Source organism: Apteryx rowi, unplaced genomic scaffold, assembly GCF_003343035.1.
Source record: "Apteryx rowi isolate R43461 unplaced genomic scaffold, aptRow1 scaffold_27, whole genome shotgun sequence".
In the NCBI taxonomy this organism is placed as follows: domain Eukaryota; kingdom Metazoa; phylum Chordata; class Aves; order Apterygiformes; family Apterygidae; genus Apteryx; species Apteryx rowi.
The window spans coordinates 4,495,503-4,505,865 of NW_020449085.1; positions in this window are offsets into that span (position 1 = coordinate 4,495,503).

Consider the following 10,363-nt stretch of genomic DNA (forward strand, 5'->3'; position numbering starts at 1 on the left):
AATTATTCATTCATTGCAAGGTAGCAAGGATGTATGTTGTTTTAAATAATGGAAATGTTGGCAGTTTTCCCCTCAATACAAAAGTATATTGCGGCAATGAGCACTACACATTGAAAACTATGCAAGTCTGCACCAAAACGTAGCCAAGGACCAAAAATATGCCAAATGATCACTGAAAAGCTGCAATTACTTCTGTAAAATCTGAGCATAGCCACAAGGTTATGTAGTGAAAAATGTAGATATAAGACTTCAGAAGGGAATCTAACATTAGAAGATGCAGCTACCTTCTTTTCTGACCCAGAAATGGTAGCTATGCCCTTTTGGTAACAAAAAATATTAGAAAGGACTCTTTGAAAAGGGTAGCATCATCATTTCTCTCAGCTGTTATAAAGGACCACTTCCTTGATGTTTTGCTAATGTCAGCCTGGGACTTGTGCTTTCCAATGGCAGAAATAACTAATTATGCAGACACTAACCAGCTGTATCTCCACACTGCATTGCCATACCTTACATACATTAGTTTGCCATTGCAATGCAATGCCCTACTTACAAATATTAGTCTGTGATTGAGACACAAACTATTACAGCAGTTTCTTAAAGAGGTACAAATGCGGATTAATACCCTGAGCATAAAATTGCCCAAAATTCTGGTGACATACACACAAAYGTGAATGCCACTAGACCGACTGGCATGTACATATAGCACAGGAGATTAAGAACAACAGTTTAAATCTCCAAATCCACAATTATGAAACTCTCTTAGATCCTGACTCAAGATTACCTCACTTATATGGGAGACAACGAGAACATATGTCTCAGACTTACATGCTAAAGTTTCTGCTGAATTTAGATCTGATGAAAACACAGTGATGAAAACGGGTAATTCCTTAGCAGGGGAGGGTGGCAAGGGAGAGAGGAGGAAATGGCATAAAACAAGGTAGAAACAGGAATTCTCAAAAATTTTAGTTACATAAAAAGCTGCATCAAAGATCACRCTGTTTTGTGTTCTAAAGCTCATATTTACTACTCAGATGTTGCAGTGGGTACTGGTACCAGTGGTATAAAAAATAGTTTAGACCACAAAAAGACTCTGTATGACTCAGAGATAAGACAACAACTTCCTTGCTACACATATACTTCTGGCATCGTTGGTATTGAGAGCAGGGGCACTATTTCGGCTTAGGATTCCACCTGTGTTAGCAATAGAACACATATTTTTTAAAAAAGAACCACATCCTACTAACGACCAAGGCATGAGCTCCTTCTTCAATACCACTAAAGCCAAAAGTATTTTCATCTAAGCCAAGACAGCATCTATGGTCCTCCAAAACTCAAAGAATCATTTCAGTACCTGGAGACAGACTGATGACCTGGAACAGCCAAAATTTTTATACTGCTTACCAAGAACTGGAAACTTTTTTTATCCCCTGAGAGGAAGGAATACATGGCAGAGCTTTGAGAAAAAGCACTATAGATGGAGAAGCAGCAGGTAAAGAGCAGCCGGGACTAGAAAATAGATACGTAAATTGCCCTAAAAGATATCCCATCAAGCAACTGCTGTCTTTTACCTTAAGGAATTCAATAAAACCAAATCTTTTACCAATACATTCTCACTTAAGTGTATCAGTAGAAAAACTGCTACCCAAATGCAAAGTTTAAGGTTTCTTCATTGAAATGCAAAGTTTAAGGTTTCTTCATTGTGAGAATTCATGCAAAATATAATATAACCTGAATAACACGAGAAGGACAAACCTGCAGAAGGTATGAGGAGAAGAGAGGGCAAAAAGAGAAATCAGTTGCTAAGTTGAACCAAGTGAGAACAACTTTCAGCAGAGGCAGTACGTAAGAGCTGAATAAGGCCACTACCTCCAGAAGCAGCACAAGCTGCACACATCCCCTGGAAGAGAATGGCTTCGAGAGGGTCTCCAACTCCCAGACAGAAGTCAGAGCAACCATCAGGAGACATGAATATATGCTCTAGACAAAGATTTCTTCTACTCACTGATGAGATTTAAAGGGACGGAAACCAGTGGGGAAAAAGACCTAATAATTATTTTAGTCAGTTTAACAGACAGAGTAAACCAAACTAGAAAGATGTTAATATTCATCTCTTAATGCAGATTTAAAATATGATACCATTACATAAACATATGACATGACCTATCTAGAAATTAYGTGTTCACTAACAGTATCCACCTAAAAAAAGATACAGCAGAAATAGAAAAGCACCAGAGAAGGGCATAAAGAGATTAAAACCAGAGAGAGACATCCATATGAGGAGAGATTCAGAAGATTAAAATTATTTTGTTTGGAGAGAAGGTGAATTTAGTGAACATAACAGAAGTAGATAAAGTAGTGAATGGTACATGCAGAAAGTCACTCATGGTTTTTAACCTTTCTCATAAAAGAGGGTAAAGRGTAAAAGAGTAACAATTAAAAGCAGTATAAACAATTACTATATTAAGTTCATATGATAAATATTCAGTGAATCAGAGATTACTAGAAATTTAAGAGGACTAACATTTTATAATTGTCTAGGATTACTAAATTGTCACTTACGTCAGGTAGCATCATACTTGCATAGGATATCAGTTCTCATCATTTCAACACAATCTGCAAAATCTATCTCAGAATTTTATCAACAGCTTAATATTTTCAATTTGCTGCAGTGACTTGGCTAACATCATTTATGCCATTAATTTAAATGAACCTGAGCTAGTCCTAAGTGGGTGCAACTGCTGCAGCGTGGACAACTAAGACGGGCATAGAAGTTTTAGTTTCCTCCCCTCCGTCGAAGCGCCCCGCGACAGCAGTGGCCATGCTGCTGGGCAGGCGCGAGAGGCTGCGTTTACAGACCGTGCAGGGGAGCGAACACCAGGTGCGCTGCAGAGCCCAACTGCGCGGGAACCCCCTGCCTTCTTACGCACTGCGGATTTGGAGCAGGCCAGCAGAACTATTACCATGGATATTAACTGACTTTTCCATGAAATTTTACAGTAGGAGCAAAAGCAGAACGTAGCTTAAAGAACAGATGAGCAAAGAGCAGCATCAGGAGGATCCCTTTTCCCTCCAAATCCTAGCATACACTAATACACTGCCAAACTGTTCCTGTTGCATGCCAGATCAGGGCTTGGGTTTTAAGACTGTTGACTCTTCCGTTTCAGAGTACAATTCTGTTTACACTATGTTTCATTCATTCACAAACAGCTAGCAAACCGTGGTTCTCTGAGATGTATTATCTGTGGATGCTCTACAATGCAGCTTCTTCCTGTTTCAAGATTGTTGACACCTGGATTCTGTAACAGCAAAGAACTGATGAGCAACAGACAATGTACTGCTTCCAGGGGATATAAAAAAATGCTTAGGATTTAAGAATTGCTCCCAAAGACCATTCAAATTCAAGCCCRTAGGACATATATGCAGCAACAGACCACGGTACACACAGACACATACAGAAGTTATCTTCACAGCTATTGGGTTAAAGTATATTTATTTTTAATGAAGTCTTAGGTTCAATGAACCTGCATTAGCCAGGGAATATTTCCTGTTTGTAACTACAGAGCGAGTGTGTGGATTTGCCAAGTCCTGCTTTTTACAGATACTTAAATGAATGCTTCCTGAAGACACAACTTAATTTCTCTGCTTCTGTATCCCTATTTCCTGAGTAATGCATAGGTTTTTTGTACATTTCAGCCTAATGTTTCATAGATACTTGATTTTTGTATTAGCATTAATGACATTTCCTTTTTATAGTTACAAGTCTGATTTTTTTTTTTTTGTACAATTTGAGAATACCCAGCCGCGTAGCCACCCTCTCACCATTAATTAACCTTGAAACAATGCAGAGGCAGAGTTGCACTTTCAGTTCCTGTGCTCCTGTAAGATTATCTCTTGTACAGAAATACAGCATTTTCAGGGTACATCCTGTTTCCGGATGAAGCTTCTTTTAAACACAGTATTTCTTCAGGTAAGCTAAATGGGGATCATTCCCTTACTACTTTTTCATACTTCCAAACATTTTTCAAACATTTTACACTCCAACCTACTGTATAGCTACTGATTTAATGAGTATATTTGCTAAAAATAGAGTTCCATCACATTTTACTAACTTTTTTCTGTCACAGGAATATCTACATCCTTTCAAATTTCTGCTTAGCTATTCTGTTTATTAATAAACTGGCACATACTGGTACTTCCTAGCCAATAAAGGACAGCATATACCCAGGAGAACTTGCCATGAGGAGACTAGAGATGGTAATAACATGCTAAGAGTTGGCAAAAATAAAATAGATAGCCTCTACCTTTCCTTATTTAATAGGACCACACAGCTCACTCCTTATACAGACTGCATGTGTTTAATTATCTGTGTCTATATGCTTTTAGGATTATAATAAAGCATGTACATGTTAAATTTACTTACTGGTGTTAGTAACAGCAAAAGAAAAATTGTGGGGAAAAAATGGTGGTCAGCAGAAAAAAGGTATAGAAGAGAACAAGAGAAGAAAAAATACAGCGAACGCCTTGAGACAGCAGACTGGCTACAGTGGTTAGAGAAGAGCAGAGGGGTTAAAACCCCTGACTAGCATGATTAGCAAACAAACAATCCAGAGTTCTAGTCTCGTACTAAATCAGATGATAAAAGATTACGGAAGCACTCATCCCTGCTACTAGCTGACTGTCCTAAAAAAATCTGAGGCYCTGTAGCCTTTGAAGGGCAACTCTAAGCAGGCCTGTACTTGCGTGGTTTGATATTGCTTGGGACCAGGTAACTTCTGCAGCCTAAAGCAAAGGTAGCTCTCTGTACTGTTCACCAACAAATCTCAGTAACAAGTTTTACTTTATAATTTACATGTGAAATTCCCATCTGCTCACTCTCTCTGTTTGATTCCATGTTCAGGAAAAAAAATCTAAATCACATGAGAAAATATTAAATGGCCAAAGTCTGAATTCTGCAAAGTGGAGACAAATGCTTACGAACAAAACAGACTGATAATTCAATTTTTAAACTTCATAGTAGTCAGAGCACACTTGCCAAAACAGTATGTAGGAAATGTTAATCACTTGGACCTATACACCACTGTATTTAAAATTTMAATCCCATCATTTTCCCCTAAACATTAATAAAAGCACTTTGGAAGAGCTATAAAAAAAGAAAGAAAAAATAAGAACAAGCATTACACTGGCCTCAAATACATGAAGAGCATTAAAAAATGTGTACATGTCTATTCATTCTGTTAACATCCTCAAGGCTAACTTTCACTACTGCTGCTAAAGGCAGGTCTTTTTAAAGGCTTCAGATAAATGCCAAAAAAGCTGCTTTTTACATTGATTCATACYGTACCATTACGGAATAAAATTTCTTAGCACCTTAATACTATTTAGCAGCAAGTGTAAATCTAACATTCTGCGCTGCCAGCTTTTCAAGATACTTACTGTCAGTTTCCCAAGACACTTACTGTAAGAAATTGTTCCCAAACTATTTTTAATTAAAGTTTTGTCAATAGTTCTCTCTGAAAGACAAGAGATGGTACCTAGCTAAAGGAAATATCAACATCATCAAATCAAACAAGTGATTTAAAAACAAACTCTCCATATAAGTACTATCAGTGAAAYATTTAGTGAGTGTTCTAGTTAGGACACTATTCACCTGCATATTTTAGTCAATTGTTGTCTCCTTTTTTAAACAGGAGAGCATTATATTCCGTCTTTCTCAGAGAATAAACTTTCTTTGAACTATATGTTCCTCTGCACTTCCTTAGATAAAGTGTTCAAAAACCACATGGGATTGCAGGTATAAGGCTGGTCCTTAAACTGTCAACAATGAAGTTCAAAGCATTTTCTAATTGGTATAGTCAAATGCTAATGATTTCACGTTTTCCTTCAATCCCTACTTGGTGCATTTTGAGGTCCATGGCAGCAAGAGAGGGTCACTTTCAGAAGCCTAATATTAAGATGTAGGCTCAGAAGAAACATACATTCCTAGAGAAAATGCTTAGGAAAATCAGATTATAACCATATATCACTATAATGCAACAGGACAATATTAAGGACTATAAACATGGCCAAATAGCCGCACTTTACTGTCAACACCAGACTCTTTTATGGTGCATTATCATAACATATAGACTGTTATTCAGTGTACCTGCTTTCAGTACACTAGCATTTTTATTGATACTATACTTATACTAACTACTTATACTAACTACTTATACAACTTAAGTTTTAAAATAATACATTTTTACATAATTAATAACAAAAACAACACTTTGAAGGCCAGAAGTGGAGTGGTAACATTTAAATGTTACTCTAAAAGTTATTCAATTACAATCAGTTAACATTTTGAAAGAAAATACTTAACAGAAAGAAGTTTCTTTTCCATCTTTCGTAAGAATGCTAACTTACTCTGCACTGAGCATCAGTGCTTTTCCTCCTTTAAGTTTACATTTTTTCCCACAAACATAGATCTATTCACATCACTGTATTTTGGTATCTGGTGACAATTCTTACTGCAAGTCACATTTGTATTGCAGTAGACGGGAGAGAGTATTTATAATGAGATGATGTTCAATTTTAACTACAGAGCTGTCTCTAAGCTTCCCTTTGTAGTATAAGGAATCTTCTCCCATTACTTAATTAAACAGATGAGATATACAACATATTAAATGAAGTATAAAATGTAAGTTTTATTTCTGTACTGCCCCTGCCTTAAAAGGATCATGAGTCATACTTTCTGTTTGATCTTAAGTTTTCCCCCTACGCTTTAGCAGATGCCAAGAATCCAAACACTAACAGTTAAGAAAGAGGAAAACCACCCTTATCAGAAGAAATGCCCACAAGCCAAAACAGCATTACTAACACTATCCAGTTTACTGGAGAGGGGGAAAGAAAAAAAAAAAAAAAAAAAAATCAGAAAAGCCAGCTATTGCATTCTATATTTCCTACAGTCCCCCTCTCCTCCCCCCCCCAATTAAAAAAAATAAAAAAAAGCCAAACCCCACCCCTATAGCTACAAGCATGGAAACTAGGAATATTCCTGCCCATTATTTGTTGGTGGGTTTTTTGCAAGGTTGTTTTGCTTTCTTTTGGCCAGAGGTTGTCTGGGGATTTCAAAGGTTGAGAGTAGGAAAACAGGAGCTTTGTTTTTCTATCACTGTGTACAAATACACACCTGACAGCTGCCAACTACTGCGGGAACTTTGAGTTTTTTGTTGTAAACTTCAGGGCTTTCAGGATATTGTGAGGATTTCTACCTTCCCTCTTACCTAGTGCATTAATCTCTTGCCAACCAATAGCAAAATGAAGTGACACACTGTGGACGTGAAACTGCCAAGGATTCTGAACCGCAATATTGCTTAGAGGTTACAAATATGAACAGAAGTGCACAATCTGCCATGTAGTAGGGGAGATGCTTCTTATCTTCAACTCAAATTCAAAAGATTAAAATTTGATAATTTTAAAGGATAATTAAACTATCCCCTAACAGCTTAGCATCAAGGGATAACTACTCCTCATCCAGTCAACAGACTATATTGTCATGGAGTTTGCAACTAATTAAGTTAATTTGTACATATGAACAACTACAGGCTTATATTTCCCTATTCAGTCTTTAGATTAAGAGCTAGTCAGAGCAAAAGTCATTCCTTTCTGAACACCTACACTACGGATTTTATTGTAAATACAAATKATACACCAAACAGTATCCTTAACCTACAGCTTCATAAATTTTATAGAGATGCAAGGGTCAGCAAGACTCTCCTGATTAACAACCACCTATAGCACTGCCGTGCCRTGCTGCAGATCTATAACAGTATTTCCTTACAAATTCATTCACACTAACATTTTCCACTCGGTTTTCAGTGGAAAGACTGATCCTTTTCCTTGCTCGACAGCTAGTGCAAGCGAAAAATATGCCTCACATCAGGCTGCCTGAAAGTGCRGACAGAGCCTCCAGGTAAAAATTGCGGTCACTCTTAAGTCAGTGGGACTGTTCCTGTTGCCTTCAACACATCCAGGATTTTGCCATCTCTCTTCAGATCACTTTTAACCTAAACACAGCATAGGACTTGCTCAATTCTCACTGACTGTGAACCTGTCAGTAAGCACAGAAGATGGACCACAAAGACAGCACTGAGGAATGCTGAACGCAAGCAGCAAAAGCGGTGCGTATAGGAAGTGTGGATAGTGCAAGGAGTACAAGGAAGAGCAAGCACGTAGAGGCTTAGAAGCAGTTCCAGTTATTCATATGGATTGAATTCAGAGGGTATGCATCACGGAAGTAAACACAGATTGACAATTTATGGAATCACTTATGCAAATAAGACACAGGCCTCGGGCTTTTGGCAAGTTGCCAGCGCAGCCCTGGGTGCTGCAGAAGTTGCGCACTGGCGTTATCTTCCGCCCACAGCAGCAGTCAGCTCACGCAGCTTGATTCCAGCCTCCGCTGCACAAGGGCATACGGGCCTGTGGGTCATCAAAATCGGATACTCTGCTTAAAAATGCAAGCAGAGCAGAAGATTTCAGAACATACACTATCATAACAAAATCAGGTGTGATCATTCTGCAAAGTGTGAAACTGTGGAAATCCTTCCTTCCCCCATTTCTCTACAAACCAGCATACACATTTCTCCACAAATCAATGTTCATTCCCCCCCCCCCAAGAGTCTCCAAAGAAAGCTCAAAATATTTTAAGAGAAAAGTCACAACAAACCCATCCTTCCTACTTATGTAGGAAGGTTTGAGTAATTCTAACACATGCAGTTTCTCTCGGTTCAATTCATATATTTCAATCTCACCTCTCAGTTTAAGATACACAGTATGGAATGAAACTTAAATGATGATTTAAAAAACAATCAAATTGTATTTTGTCTTGTAAAATCAGAATTATCCAGGATAAATGGTTAGTTCACCTCCAGACTATTAATTAAGGAAAAGGCAAATTCATTTTCAAGCATTTTTACACAATCATAAAAACAAGGTCACATCCACATACTCACTTCTATTTCATTAAAAAGATTACTGTCACATGCAAAGCAATGCCCCTAACAAAATTGTAATTTAAGAGAAATCCTGATTCCGGTTACTATTTCAGTTCACCCTACATTTCACAGTAGATGGCCCTGAATTTTTTTATACTTTTTAAAACTATGTCATTTTATTTTAGAACAAATAAATTGGGAAAGGAAAATTTTATATATATGAACAATTCTCACTGAAGGCAGAACCATTGGCTTGTGCCAAAAGACAAAATTTGGATTGTCCTGACTGTGAATAATTCCATACACTGCCATATATACTATACAATATAGCATAATAATTTCACACAGTATTTTCTTCAACCATGATGAAAAACACTACTTTTCCAAACGCTGAGGCCAAGAGTAATCTTTTAAATAATATCRAGTAGTAACAGAGGAGTTTTGATAGGTTGAATTAAAAATGGAGTGTCAATCCAGTTTACTTTTCTTATATTATTTTTATGCTCATTTTCTGTAAGTTTTGAACTAAAATTCCAAAAAGACAATTTTATTTTGAATTAATTTCCTTTGCATAAATATTGACTGTTGTGACTTTAAGATGCTTTGCAAAATTCTTGGGAATATAGCCTTAAATTATGTAAAAGCAATGCTCTCAAAGAATTATTTATGAATAATTCTTTGAAGGAGCATTGATTTTGCTCCTTTAATCTTGGTGTAATTTTATAAACATTTTAGCTCCATGTACTATTTTATATCCCTTAACTCTAGAAGTTACATCCCGATTGAATTATGAGACTGACTCWTCAGAATTTAAATAAAGCACGACTAAACTAAAAAGAACGTTGCTATAAATTCGTAAGAGCAGCATTTTGATGCTCAGCAAGATTCATAATGCAATACAGCAATTATTAAAATATATTTTGTAGACTTACCTCCAAATCAGCTGCAAACACAAAGAGCACACACCACAGAACTACAACTGTATGTAAACTAAGYAAGTGAATGGAGCAAGAATTCAAAGCTATAAAGTCTCAGGAGTGTTATTTATTAATTTGAAAAGCATAACGACTGCGCAATGAGATGTGTAGTGGTCAAGGCTGATGCGCACAGGAAAAAAACTAGTTTAGCAATGACTTTTTTTCCTCCTTCTGTGAAAGAGGCAGCGCAGGTGAGCACGTTTAGTCACGGGCTCTGTAGGTTACGTTCCTTTTTCCGTAAGAAGTAACCGAACTCCTCCGGTCTCCCCCCCACCGCTCCCCAGCGCCCGCCCGCCAACTGCCAGAACCGGCTCTAACCCGCCGGTCGCACTTCGGCGCCTCAGCCGGCTCCCGGCAGAAGCTGAGCGCGCGCAAAGCCAGGCGCGACGCGAGGCCACCCGAACCCCGGCG